The sequence below is a fragment of the Ursus maritimus genome, unplaced genomic scaffold, assembly GCF_017311325.1.
Source record: "Ursus maritimus isolate PB19 unplaced genomic scaffold, ASM1731132v1 scaffold_21, whole genome shotgun sequence".
Lineage (NCBI taxonomy): Eukaryota > Metazoa > Chordata > Mammalia > Carnivora > Ursidae > Ursus > Ursus maritimus.
Window position 1 is genome coordinate 22,602,204 of NW_024424564.1, and position 15,189 is coordinate 22,617,392.

General features: G+C 33.6%; 1 long non-coding RNA gene across 2 annotated transcripts in view; it reads left to right on the forward strand.

The window, feature by feature from the left end:
- Positions 1-15,189, forward strand: part of LOC103656248 — a 182,806-nt gene that overhangs the window by 139,892 nt on the left and 27,725 nt on the right. The window contains exon 3 of one of the 2 annotated variants that reach the window (XR_005836695.1): positions 7,284-7,376. This is a non-coding gene — a long non-coding RNA (uncharacterized LOC103656248). Of the gene's footprint in view, positions 1-7,283; positions 8,004-15,189 lie in introns of those variants that run through there. The other variant, XR_005836694.1, reaches the window with a different exon arrangement.

Consider the following 15,189-nt stretch of genomic DNA (forward strand, 5'->3'; position numbering starts at 1 on the left):
GCCAAATATAAAGTAACTGTTAAATTAATAGTTATTATGATTATTTTAAATTCTAAAGGCTTATATCACTTAGTGGTTCCTTCAAGGCAGTTGTAACTCTTAATTGCATACAGTTGTATAATACTCTCTAATTGTGGAATTCTCTAAGGGATAGGCCACTTTTGCCTTGTCAACTACTAGAATCATAGCCCTCCATAAAGATCCTGACACCGACTATTACTTAAAATATTAAATGGGTAAATAAATAAAAGTGTTCCATAGCTTAATCCCATTTGTATAAAACAGAAGGATGACACCACGTTATATATTTCTTTTGTGCTTTCCTATAGTCTCTTTTTCTCTTACTTGCTAATAGTATAATAACAGTAATAGCTTTCTATGGAGCAGGTACTGTTCTAAGAACTTTATAAAATTAGTACTTGCCAGTCCTATGAATTAGGTATTACATTGTTTTACACATAAGACACGTGAAAAATAGAGAGGTTAAGTCATTTGTCCATGTCAGACAGCTAGAGAGCTCTTGCTTTGGGATTTGAGTTTAAGAAAATAAACTTGAGAACAAATTCTAATTATCACTTCACCTGTGCAAAAGTAGCCATTGCCATTTCTATGAACCACTGGAAGTCCTCGAACCAATTGTTAATCTCTTAAAGTTCCATACATGTTTCATCCTCTCAGTTTCTTGAGCACTAGTCCTAAATTTGAGGGGAAACAAACAAACAAACATTGTTTAAAGAGATATAATCATTATATTTGCTTGAAAAAATACTTTTTACTTTGAAAAATGATGCTATTAATTTTTATTTGGCTTGGACAAAAACACATGGACTCAAATCAATAAAGCTATTATTTGTTATATTCAGATATCCTGTTGCTGGAAGCAATGATAAATTTAGACTTTTCCTCTTTAATATTATGTCACAGTTCATTAGAGATTTAACAGTCATATTTAAGAGTCTTTACATTGGAACATTAGGTTTTATTTATTTAAAAAATGCTCATTACTTGTAAGGCATTCACTAAATAAGAGCTCACAGAGTTTGATTTTCTCCTAAAAAGTAGTGATAGGAAGATGTATGAAATGGATTAGGCAGTGTGATTTTACTTAAAACTCTTTAAAAGATAAAAATCAGGTAAAACCTCTGGACAACCACCGAACTCAAGAAAACACCAGATGTATTTGTAACCTTTAATTTACAATGAGAAAAATGTCTTCCATCTGAAGTTATTTTCAGTTGGATAAGTTAAAAGTTTGATTGCCTTTTAAATTGTAGGTATTTTTTCCATTACTCTATTTATAATAATTTTTAACTGAGTAATAAGTCTATCTCAGCTTTATTAGTTTTGGGTTGTATGGATATAGGCAAATAAAAAATTGTAGAATTGCAAAAATATTTTCACGCATCTCAGCAGAATACAACTGGAATTCCAGGAAATGTTGAGGAAACTGTTGCCATTCCTAATAATATAAATAATTTTGTCCAAGATGGATGGCACATGGTTTTGGTAATGAGCCACTGGCCTATGTAAGATTTGGAGAAATAAAATGGCCAATCTCTCTCCTTTCAATAGCAGATGTTTCTCTGCTAATATTGAAACAAACATTTCCCTTGGAAATATCTGTCAGAGTAACAGGTCTATAATTGAAATGAACATTGAGGATATTAGAATGTGCCAATTTTAAAAAAAATGCTCATTTGCCGAAAAAATGATTTAAAAATAAAAGACTTTGAGGCACATTTAAATGTATGAATCTCAACTATAAATCCCAGTTAACAATATGCAGCATGAAATATGTAGAGTATTGTACAACATTACCTGCAAGCAGCTGCTTTTGTGTGATATTTAACTTGAGATACTGAATATATCTATTTATGGTTCCTGTTTGTGCACCTTGCCAAACAATATGGCTAGTCTTTTAATTTACATAGTTTTGATTTAATCCAACAAAGTACTAAAACATTGTCTATGAAGAAAGTATAAAAGAGATATTTAATATTGTGGAAAGTAGAATTTAAAACGAATAGTCCCTTTATGCTGGTATAACATGGGGCTATATCTCCATAGAGACCCAAACTAGAAATAAATATAATTTCCAAAAAAAAACAATAACAAAAACAAAATACTGTATGTTTTCTTAGCAGTTGAATTAAATCATGGCTAAAACTAGAGAACTTGACCTTTTCAACCAGTTCAGTGTATTGATCTCATTCATCCTCTTGGCAAAAATACTTAGTGGGAATCATATTTACAAAGATTAATTTAATATTGGTATACTTGAAAAAAATTACACTACTCTTTCTCCATAGGTACCGCAGCATTTTAAGATGTAATTTTAAACTTTGACTTTTTCATATACACCCACACCATCGAGTTTTTGTGGCTATTTCTATGCTGCTGCCCAGGTTCACATCACAATTCCTCATCTCTCAATGAGGGAAATGTGACATAGAACCTGTGTATTTACCTTTAACTCTAAGGCACACAAGTAGATTGTATTTTCCAGCCTCCTTAGAGTTTTACATGGAATCTGGACAAGGTGCTTAATGAATGTCACTTCAAAGGCTCAGCTTCCAAAAATCTTCTACACACAGTACTTGGCACTGCTAATCTTTGTTCAGTAAATGAATGGAGATACTGGATGAGGTCTGAGCAACAAGATGTAAAGAGCCTGCTCCTTGAAATAATCACGTAAAGTGCTTGCCAACAGGAATATTTTGGAGCAAGGAATGCATTTATTCTATGTTGCTACTAAGATTTTCAGATTTGTTATTACAGCAGCTAGCATTATTTACTCTATTTCAGGCACACCAATAAAATAATTATAAATTATCACCACAATCTTTATCTGCAAAATATGTCATTTCAAGTTCTAAAGTCTCAGAACAGAATCTTAATATTTGTTTCCAATCAGTTCTCCTTTGCAGTATTCTGTAAATTTTTCTGTTAATGGCATCATCATTCTAGAAGTTAGTTGTCAAAAAGAAAATATGATGCAACCTTTAGTTTTGGATTTTAGTGAGATTGAGAACAGGGGCATTTCCAAATCTGACCACAGAAGAATTAATTCTTCTATAGATATTTGATACATTCAATTGTTGTATTTGAGGGGATATTATTTGGCAAGAAAATCAAATTTTTTATCTTATCATTTATAGTACAGTATATCACTTTAGAACTTGGAAAGGCAGCTAGCTAAGGCTGTGACAAGCTACTCGATATTCTAGCACAACATAATTTGAAATCTTTGAGATTATTGTGTTAGTTCATTATCATCAGAATTCATTAGAATAATTTATTAGTATCATCATGAAAACTATCCAGATACTCAGTTCCTCAGTTCATGGTAGTGATCACTCATATGGCTATCATTGGGTAGTAAGATACGTAAGAAAAAGCTCCAATCATAAATGAGTCATGCTACCTCTCCACATGTAGACAATATGTGTAATTCTCTCTCTCTCTCGCTCTTGAAAATAATCAAAAGAATAGCTCCAGACATGTGTATTACAAAGGACCGGTAAGTTTCTACCGCTGTGGCAAGGCTGGCAGCTGGGCTACAGTTGTTAGAATGCCCAATCCCAGACGTGGCATGATTACATCCAGTATCTAATCATTTTGTTATAGTAAATTCACAAAGCAGTCTGATTACAGCATGCCCTGTCTTCATGGTGGTACACATGTTACACATTTGCTATAAAATTACTAGTGTGAATTTGTAACCAAAGTATAGTGTTTACAAAAGAATTGTTTCCTTTACATTTTTTTAAAAAACTGACTTATAATCCTGTTGGTAAAAGCCAACTTCTCACTATTTTACTATAATTTTTTTGCTTATTCAACTATAATTTAATTTCTTCTGGGTTTTTCTTTATGCTTATAATAAAATTTTTCTAAGATGCAGACGTCAGCTATTTAAAATTATAATCTTCGAATAACATTTAGGAGAAGTATTCATTAACTTATTTTCTGGAATACAAATATTAGAGTTGTTTAATATGTACATATTAACAAGTTTACAAAAATAGATTCTGTAGTTTTAGGATATAATAGAAGAAATATTTAGAGTTACAAGTTATTTTAATATCTTGGCCAAGAAAATATATAGAAACATTTTAAGAAAATATATCAAATCATTTTATTTGTTTCTGCATACCAAATTAATGGGCAATAGAACGCATTTATCAAACTCTCTTGACAATGTGTAATACATTAAATAAATCATTAAGATTTGGCTGTGAATCTGTTTTTATATTGCTCTTTGTTATGAATAATAGTGTATTTGCTATAAATATTCTTTTAGCCCTTTTCTACATAAGAAAAACACATCTAAAATTTGATTTCTATTTTTCCTTTGAGACAGTTTTCCTTCCTTATTTTGTCTTTGTATTTAAATGTAATCAACCCTGATTAATTGGTAGAAAATCTGTGAATTTTTGTAGTTCACTGAGAGGTGATCATAGAATGAAACTTTGGGGTCCTATTTACCAAATTAGCCAGAAACACATCTGTGAACAGAGTTTGTTTTAAACTGTCAACACGTTTTAATGGATGTTTACCCAAAAATCCTGCCATTAAGTTTTTAGATGGACATTTCACGTCACACCAAGAAAGTTCTGTATTTGCCCCCTTACCTGCCTCCTTACCTGCAAACACATTCCTGCGCTCACCCCTATGGATTGTATTGTCTTCGGAACTATTATTCTCTCTCTTAAATCATTAATTCCCCCCGGTTTTTTTCACCAGGCTTGCCTTTCCTCTCCACCACAGCATGATATATCCAACTCTCTACTCAAACTTGGATAGAAAGATTAACATGACAAAATTGACCTCAATGTCCCCTTCCAAGCCCACTTGTGCCACACTGATCCCCATTTCAATAAAAGGCATTATCAAGGATTCAGCTTTTCAGACACTCAACCTAAAAGTCATTCTTGTGTCCTTATTCTATCATACTTCACATCTATTCCATCCATTAATTGTTAGTTGTACCTTTAAATCACATCTATAATCTGACATTCCTTTTTATCTCTGCTGTCACTCTCACCCAGATTACCACCTACTCTTGTTTTGACCTCTTCCCTAGACTCCTAAATGGTCTTACCTTGTCTACTCTTGCCCCACATTTAGCCTCTTCACACAGCACCTGAGCAAATCGTGTCAATCCCCACACTGAAAAAACTTCCAATGAGCGCATATAAAATTTAGAATAAAATCCAACCTCCTGGAGATGTCCTCAAGGCCCTACATAATTTGGCCATTGTTTCTGTTTTATTTCCTTTTTTTTTTTTTTTTTTTTTTTTTTTTGCTAACTGTGCTGCAGCCACTCTGGCCTTTTTGCTGTTCTATGAAATGTTCAAGCTTTGTCCACCCCAGAGAATTTGCATTTATATGTTCTCTCTGCTAGAATGTTATCTTCAAATTAAAGACTTCTTCCTAAATTTCATTCATTTCTCTGCTTAAATATTCCCCTTTCCTGGGCGCCTGGGTGGCTCAGTCAGTTAAGCGTCTGCTTAACTTAAAATTTGACAAAATGAGGAAGAAGAGGCTATAATGAAAAAGGTGGAGATAAAGACAGAGATAGAAGAACAGGAAGGAGAAGGAAAAAGAAGTGGGATGGGATTTGGAACAGTTGAGATGCTGACATATGTAGAGATTCTGAAAATACAGAGAATGCCTGAAATGCCTGAAGGAACCAGCTCAGGTCATGATCCCAGGGTCCTGGGATCGAGTTCCACATCGGGCTTCCTGCTCCTCAGGGAGTCTTCTTTCTCTGCCCCTCCTCTCACTCATTCTCTCAATCCCTCGCCCTCTCAAATAAATAAATAAAATCTTTTAAAATAAATATTCCCTTTTCCTGCTCATCTCATTCTCCAGCCCCACTCATTACTTAACTCCTTACACAGACTTTCTTTTTTTTTTTTTTTTAAAGATTTTATTTATTTATTCGACAGAGATAGAGACAGCCAGTGAGAGAGGGAACACAAGCAGGAGGAGTGGGAGAGGAAGAAGCAGGCTCATAGCAGAGGAGCCTGATGTGGGGCTCGATCCCATAATGCCGGGATCATGCCCTGAGCCAAAGGCAGACGCTTAACCGCTGTGCCACCCAGGCGCCCCCAGACTTTCTTTTCTTAATAACTCTTACCACTACCTAGAATTATACAATATTTAGTTTTTATTGTCTGTCTTCTCTGTGAAGGCATTCAGAGCATGTCACCCTAGAATGACATTTTGACATATTATTTTGAGTTATAGTCACTTGAGAAAAAGCAGGTACAAGAAGGGCGATACAACCTGCCTTTTTCTTCCCGAAAGCAGAAGATAATACCATAAGGAGGGAAGACATTGTTATCATCAGGGATGGGAAATCAAGGCTGAAAAATCTGTACAAACCAACTGTGTGAAGTTAACCCTTACCTGCCTATTTAATTCTCAACAATTCACTGCCTCTAACGTAGCTCCTTTGTCTTGTCCATTCTTCACCAATTTATTATTTGTCTACGATATAAAAGCTTTCTGTTTGAGTCATTCTTTAAGTCTTTATGCTCATGTGAAGGCTCACATGTATATGTAAAAATTTACTAAAACTTGTATGCTTTTTCTCCTGTTTCTCTGTCTTAGGTCAGTTTAACTTAGGCTCAGCTGGAGACCTAAAGAGGTGGGAGGAGATTCCTTCCTCCCTTCTATTAGAATTTAACTCTATCAAGCACGGTCTCTGTCTTGTTGACTGTAGTATTTTCATTGTCTTCAAAGTTTCAATAAATGCTGAATAAATAAATGACTAAACCGTAAATTAAAATTCATATCTTTTTATCATAACTACTTGATAATGATCCTTTTTACTTATTCTGATTAAAGTACAATTTATTCTTCCACCTTTGAGCTACTTAAACACCAGGAAAGGACTGACAGTACACAGCTTTAGTTTTTTCATGGTTTATCTCTTAATTAACTGTGTTGATCTGCTTTTGGCTCACCCCTCTGCCCTAGCTACTAACTCGCTCTCTCACACGAGAGAGTTAACTTCGTTGAGCATCATCCATAGCAGTAATTCTTAAACTTTAGATTGTATCAGAATCACCTGACAGCTTATTAAAACAAAAATGGCAGGGCCTGAACCCCAGAGTCCCTCCTTTGGTATGTCCTAGGGTGTGGTTTGGAAATTTGTGTACCTAATTAGTCCTCAAATATTGTTGATTTTGCCAATCTAAGGACCACAATTTGAGGATCACATAGCTATAAGAACGCATGATGTTCATCATCTTTTGTTGACTTCTTTCCAGATGGACCTGGGCAAACTGGTGTGAAAGTTTTCTGTGGAACAGGATAAGGAATGGAGCCTGGGACCCTGCTAGCTGGATAAACTTGCTAGAAATGTAAGTAGCTGTGAGAGCAAGTGCCTTGAAGAGTTTTCTGGGCAGTATTTCAAACTTAAAATTTGACAAAATGAGGAAGAAGAGGCTATAATGAAAAAGGTGGAGATAAAGACAGAGATAGAAGAACAGGAAGGAGAAGGAAAAAGAAGTGGGATGGGATTTGGAACAGTTGAGATGCTGACATATGTAGAGATTCTGAAAATACAGAGAATGCCTGAAATGCCTGAAGGAACCAGCTGAAGCTAATTTGGAGAATTTCGTGTTTCCAGTACACGTCCCTATGGTATTTATGGATTCAGATTTAGAATTGTATGGGGACATGAGAAAGGCAATAAAGAAACTAACACAAAGTAGAGATACCTCATCATCATATTTAGAGACTTTCATATGATTGGTGGATTCCTATAGCCAAAATCTGTTATTAGGTTCCTTGGGTTGTCTTAATAAAGTACCATAAACTTGGTGGCTAGAACAACAGAAATTTGTTGTAACACATTTCTGCAGGCTTCAAGTCCAAAATCAAGGTGTCAGCGAGGCCTTGCTTTCTCTGAAGATTCCAGGGGAGGATCCTTTGCCTTTTCTTAGCTTTGAGTGGTGGCCTGCAATCCTTAGTGTTTCCTGACTTGCTCCTTTCCAATCGCTTTCTATGATCACAAGGCATTCTCCTTGCGTCATCCATTTTTCCATGTTGTTTCTGTGTCTTCTATTGGTGTTTTCATGAAAGTTAAGTTTAAAAGCAAAACTGTTTTGGTAAAAAATTTTAAGTGGGGAAGGATTTGAGTCTTCCTTTCCCTTTGGCTGTGATTCCCCCAAATACTTACTCTTTGCAAATAATCATTTGTGATCTACTTGTTACTATCCTCATATTGTCTTACCTGTCGTCTTAGTGTTCTTTACCCTTTCACTAACCTAAAATTGAGAGTTTCTAATTTTTTATCACAACAATTTTTTATCAGTTATCAAAATTATTAAACTAGTGGATTTTGATGGGAATGTGTAAACTTGTCCCATCTCAGGGATTAATAATAATAACTCAAAGCTTATATATACATAATGATTGCTAGGTGTTTGTTAGAGTTGTGAGTGTTTTATACATTAGGAAGCTGATTTAATTTTTTTATCTTTTTGAAATGAAAAAAGTGAAATAATGCCCCCCGACCCCAGCTTTATTATTGTAATTCCAGCGTGGTTTTAATAGCTATATGGAAGGATGAGAAAATCAGTTAGTCAATAAATGGAATGGGCAAATATAATTCTGCATCCAAGAGGTTTTTGGTATTCTTCAAACAGCACTGTGTAGGTGATTGCCCATTCTATTGTCTACCTTGTTTATCACTTTAATTTCTACCCTCCTTATGTAATCTAATTCATATAAAATGAGGATATAATTTTTATTTTGCTAAATATGACTTAATTTTCCAAATTTTGCATCTATATGTATATGTATGTCTATAAAGAAAGACCTTTCTGTCTATGAAAATTCCTGAGTTTCATGAAATTATTTATATTGGGCAAAAAGTCATTACATTGACTTTTATCATTGTGGTAATAAAATCAGTATAAGGTATTTTGAATGGCTCCTGGTTTCTACCAAATCTTACTGATTTTTCTTTTTCACTTGATGAAAATGCTTTAAATTTTGCTGAAGTTTTTCTGAGCAGAGCAATTTGAGTGCTACAGCATGCCCCTCATATGTCAAAGCTTCTTTATAGCCGTATATAGTAATAACAGGTTTATTAGAGAGTCTGAGCTTTATGGAGTACACACTTGAAAAGGATTTATTTTCTCTAATCAATGCCCCCAACTGTGCAATGTCAATTTTCCTTCCCTGCTGGGTAGCAGATCTCTTAATGACGTCTTGGGCAGATTCCATAACATCTGTCTACTTTATTAAAAAGTCTAGTTTGCAACTCCAATCTCATATCCTTTCCACATCATAAGACAAGCCTGGTTTGGGGCCTAGGAACTTGAAGTGTGATCTGCTCTCTCATTTCCTCACTATCACCAGGAGTCAAATGGGAGGTCATCGTATGTCTCTCTGGGACATATCCCTAACTTCTGTCTGATGCTTTTATGTTTTCTAGCTGCTCTGGGAAGAGATATAGAGTAAAGGGACAAGAGTCTCTTTGTTTTATTTGACTTGAAAGAACAATATTGTTTCTTTTACTGTCAACTGCTTTGTTCTCCTGGAAAATGCTGATAGACTATCAGAGTCCTGGGTGACAGACCTCTAACTTAGAAGTCCTGTTGGGAATATCTGCACTGTAAATTTTCCTTATTTTTTATTATATATATTCATTTAACACTTATTTAACTCTTACCCTGTACTATAATATGTTCAGCATGGTTTACAAATATTCATTAATTATCTAAAAATCATGAAGTAGGTACTGGTATTACTTCAATAGGGAAACTGAACCACAGTGAAACCAAACAAGTTGGGCAAGTTTGCATACCTAGTAATTAACTGACTTTGGATTTGAACCCAGGCAGTCTAGCTCTAATGCTCTTAACTAATACATTAGGCTGCCTTCATGGAGTTGTCTCTGACTTGAGACAACTATTTAATAGAAAATCGGTAATAATGGTTTAGAGCCAAAAGTTTTCTAAAGATAAAATTTTATAGGTTTTGGAGTCGTCCATATATATTTTTGATTTTCCATTGTGAAAGTAGATGATCTCTGAAGAGGAGGACCAAACAGAGAAAGACAATGCTATTTAACAAACATGAAGGACACTAGGGAAGATTTTAAAAGACCAGAGAAATCAAGATTTAGTATCTACATATACAAAAACATGGGAATCCCCAGACAAGCCAACAGTTGGGTGTCCATTCTAACTTCACTATAAGGGGCTGTTCCTTATTTATTCAAAGAGGCTAAACATTTTCATGGGGGGTATGTTGGAATGTTGGAAAAAGACAGTGCTTCAGTTTGCATAAACCTTAGTAAAACAAAAGACTTAGAGTTAATAAAACCCACTTCCATAGAACATTGTCATGGCCGGGTGAGTCAGAGCAGAGTTTTTCTCAGATTCAGGCAGTTTAATTAATCCTATACCTAAGAGTAGTCTTAGAAATTAATTTTTCTTCACATATTCAATGACATTTTAGAGTTCTTTATGTATTGGCATCCTGAGCAAGTAACTGTCTGTCTGGTCTAAGTCTGCATTGAACCCTGATAACTGGAGCCAAAGATGGAAGAGTTTCAAGTGGAAACGAACAGCTGCAAAATTTTGAATATGTCCAGTGGATCAAGAATTGGGAAATTAGATATTGTAATTAGAAGGTCATTCTGGTTTTGCAAGAGAAAATTAGGGTCATTCATTTCCCAGCTGCACTGCATGCCGTTGTTAAAATTTGTCATTTCAATATTTGATTCATTTTGGATTTTTTCTAATGTGTGATACGACATACAGTTCCAAATATATTTTTGTATTGACGGTTACCCAGTTTTCCCAAAGTCTTGTATTAGAATGGGCTATTTTTTCTCTTCCTAATTTGAGATCCAAACACACATTACATGTGTATGTGTATACGTGTGTGTGTGTATGTGTGTGTATCTATATATCTCTCTCTATATCTTTATATGTGATGTTCTATACCAGTAGTCTGTCTACTAATATACTATCTTGTATCAATTATGGAAGTTTTATAGTGTATTTTAATAGTAGGGAGCTAGTTACATCATTGTCCTTTCTTCAGAAATGTTTCTTGGCTACTCATGTTTGTTTGTTTTCCATATGATCTCTAGAATAACCTGTTTGGTTCAAAAAATCATTTTTTATTGACATCACCTTACATTATAAATTGAGTCTTCTTGCTTCATGAGTGTTTTAAAGTTTCTCATCAAAGACCTTATTCATTTCTTGTTAAGCTTATTTGTAGAAACTTTTCTTTCCTCTTATAAATCGGTTATTTTTTTCTATTAAAATTTTATATCTTTTTGCTGGTTGCTGGTGAATTGAATTGCCGATTCTTTATGTATTCTGACCAACAAAATAATCCTTCAATATGGTTCAAACTATTTAATTTGAAACCTAATCATGTATGCATATTAATATTTTATCCTGGACTCTGTTATTTTCTTATATAATAATTTTTGTTGATTACAGATATGTGATCATATCATCTGGAAATAGTAAGGCAGCCTTATGTCCAAATTTTATCTTTAGTTTCTTTTTTTGTATCAAACTATTTTAGCCAATAACTTAAGTATCATTTTAAATACTGTGATAGAGGACACCTGTATCTTGCCCCATATTTTGCTGGGGAAAATTTTTAGTAATTTTCATTAAGATTTTTGAGCTGAGATAAATATATTTTGTCATGTTAAGAAAGCATCTATAAATTCCTATATGTTGAGTATTTTTATATTTAGTGAATATCAATAGATATTATGACATTTCTCCTTAGGCTTATTGATATGGTAAGCTATATTAATAGCTTATTTAATTTTGGACAATCCTTATATCTGGAGTAAAAATCTCTTGAAAATGATATATTATTTCTGCAATTATCTGCCAAATTCTGTTTGCAAATTATTTTATAATTGATGTCTCAGAGTAATATATAAATGATTTAGATCTGTAGTAGTTTTATGCAGTGCTTGACAGGTTTGGGTACCTGTGTTATGCTAGCTTTAAAAAAAAATAGTATATATATATATTTTTTAGTCTAAGGTCTATAGACGAATTTACATGGCTTTGAAATGATTTACTAGTTAAGGATTTTGTTTCTCATGTAAAACCACCCAGGCCCACCACTTTTGAGGTGAGATTTCATTTTACAAACATTATTTCTTGTGCAGGAATTGCCATGTTTAGGTTTTTATTGCAAATACAGTTTCCATTTTTCTAGAAATTTTTTTTCATTTGATCCAAGTTTTATATTTATTTATTTTTTTTAAGATTTTATTTATTTGAGAGAAAGAGAGGGAGCACGAGCAGGGTGGAGGGGCAGGGTAGAGGGGAAAGCAGACTCCTCACTGGGAACCCAATGCAGGGCTGGATCCCAGGACCCAAGGATCATGACCTGACCCAAAGGCTTAACCGACTAAGCCACTTAGGCACCCCTTGATCCGGGTGTTTAATCTATGTTTTTAATAAAGAATTTTTGTGGTTTTTCGAATTTTCTCACTTTTTGTTTTTTATTCCATGTTTAAAATTGTATGTATTCTTTTTTTTTTTTTTTTAAGATTTTATTTATTTATTTGACAAAGATAGAGACAGCCAGTGAGAGAGGGAACACAAGCAGGGGGAGTGGGAGAGGAAGAAGCAGGCTCATAGCAGAGGAGCCTGATGTGGGGCTCGATCCCGTAATGCTGGGATCACGCCCTGAGCCGAAGGCAGACGCTTAACCGCTGTGCCACCCAGGCGCCCCTAAAATTGTATGTATTCTATATTCTTTTTTTCATGACTAGATTGGCTAGTAGTTTGTTCACAATATGGTTACTTTGGAAAACTAGCTTTTAGTTTTTATTCTTTTTTTAGGTTTATAAATAATTTCTGCTTTTATCATTAATAATTATTCCCTATTTTTTCCTTTGGCTTAATTTGTGCTTTGTTTTTTAACGTTTTGAATCAAACTGTTTATTTGTTTTAATTATTTCTTTTTATTGATATAAAATTTATAGCTATGAGGTTTTTTTAATACAGCTTTAGCTGTATTCCATAGGTTTCAATATAGAATGTCCTTATTTCAACATTTTCTAGATTTTATAACATTTTGGTTTGATTTGCTTCTTTACTAGAAAATTGCTTAAGGAAGAATTTATTAATTTTGATTTGGTAGGATATTTCAGTTTTCTAATTTTGATATTAAAAATGTCCAGTTTTCCTTTTCTTTACTCAGATAATAGTATCTGGATAACATATTTTGAGATTTATGGAGTTTTGTGGGGGTTTGTTGTAGTGGAGTTTCTGGTCATGTTTATCATTTTATGAATATGTAAGGAGTATATTTTCACATGTGGAGTTGAAGATATTTCATTGAGACCTAGCATATTCATTATGTTTCTTAGCTCCCTGTCTTTACTTTTGATTGTTGTTTTCATTGGTATTATTTATCCACTGAACTTTCTGGGCTGACAAAACGAATTGCTTCTTCACACTAAAGGTTTTCTAATATTCCTTTTCTTCCTTCTTTAGTTCTATAATACTGACTTTGTTATTAGTGTATAATATTCCAAGCCAGTATAGCTTCACTGTTAACAGCCTTCTTTAACATTATAAATTGCCTTTCTAATCTCTCACAATGGTTTTTGACATATCCAACTTTTTTCTTTTTATGGAGGAATAATGGACAAATATAATTATATATTTAAAGTGTGCAATGTGATGATTTGATACAGATATACATTATTAAATGATTACCAAATTCAAAGTAATTAACACAACCATCATCTTATAAAGTTCACTTTTTTTCCTGTGATATGAACACTTACGATCTATTCTCAGCAACTCTCAAGTATACTGTACTATTATCTGTAGTCACCATGCTGAATATTAGATCCCCAAACTTATTCTTATAATTGAAAGTTTGTACTGTTGAACAGTAACTCCCCAGTTTTTCCTCCAGCCACCATTCTATTCTATGTTTCTTGGCTTTTTCTTTTTTCTTTTCTTTTATTTTCTTTTTTTTAGATTTAACATATAAGTGATATCATACAGTATTTGTCTTTTTCTGTGTGCCTTATTTCACTTAGCATAATGCCTTCTATGTTTACCCATATTGTTGCAAGTAGCAGGACTTCCTTTTTTATGACTGAATGATATTTCACGTATAGATGCCCTAATTCCTTTATCCATTTAACTGTTGAAGGGTATTAAGGTTATTTCCATATCTTGGCTATTGTGAATAATACTGAAGTGAACATGGGAGTGGAGATATTTCTGACATAGTTTTTTCATTCCGTTTGGATATATTCATGGGAGTGGGATGGCTGGATACTAAGATAGTTTCAATTTTTTGAGGAAACTCCATGCTGTTTTTCATAATGACTGCACCAGTTAACATCACCACTAATCATATATAAAGATTCCTTTCATGATAAGTGTACTCTTCACCCTCTTGACCTATTTCACCCATCCCCCTCACACACACTTCCCCTCTGATAGGTTTTATTTTAAAGGAGTACCCTCAGTTAAAGTGTTTTGTTTTGTTTTTTTTAACAAGAACATTTTTTACTTGAAGAATACTTGGTTCTAAAAGATACATATAAAACATTCTATCCAAGAAAAATAGAATACACATTTTCTTCAAATACACACAGAAGAATTTCCTGGTTAAATCATATGAAAAGAAACAACAAATATTACAAATTTAAGAAGACTAAAATCATACTAAGTCTGTTCTTCAACTACAACGGTACAAAACTGAAGATCAACAATAAACAAAGCTGGAAAACCTACAATCTAAACATTAAAAATTTAATATGTAAATATTACCACACTACTACACAAGGAGTGGACTAAATAAATCAAATGGCAAGGCAAAATATGTTTCAAAACAAAAGAAAAACGAAATGTTGTTTTTTGGTGGAATGCTCTGTAAATGTCTAAGTCCATCTGGTCTAATGTGTGGTTGGAGTCCAATGTTTCCATGTTATTTTCCTGTCTGGATGAACTACCCATTGAATAAGTAGAAATATTTAAGTCCCCTGCCATTTTTGTACTAATGTCTATTTCTCCATTGACTGTAACACTTGCTTTACATAGTAAGTTCTTCTATGTTGGTGGCATAAATATTTACAAATATTATATCCTCATGTTGAATTGACACCTTATCATTATATAATTACTTTATTTGTCTTAT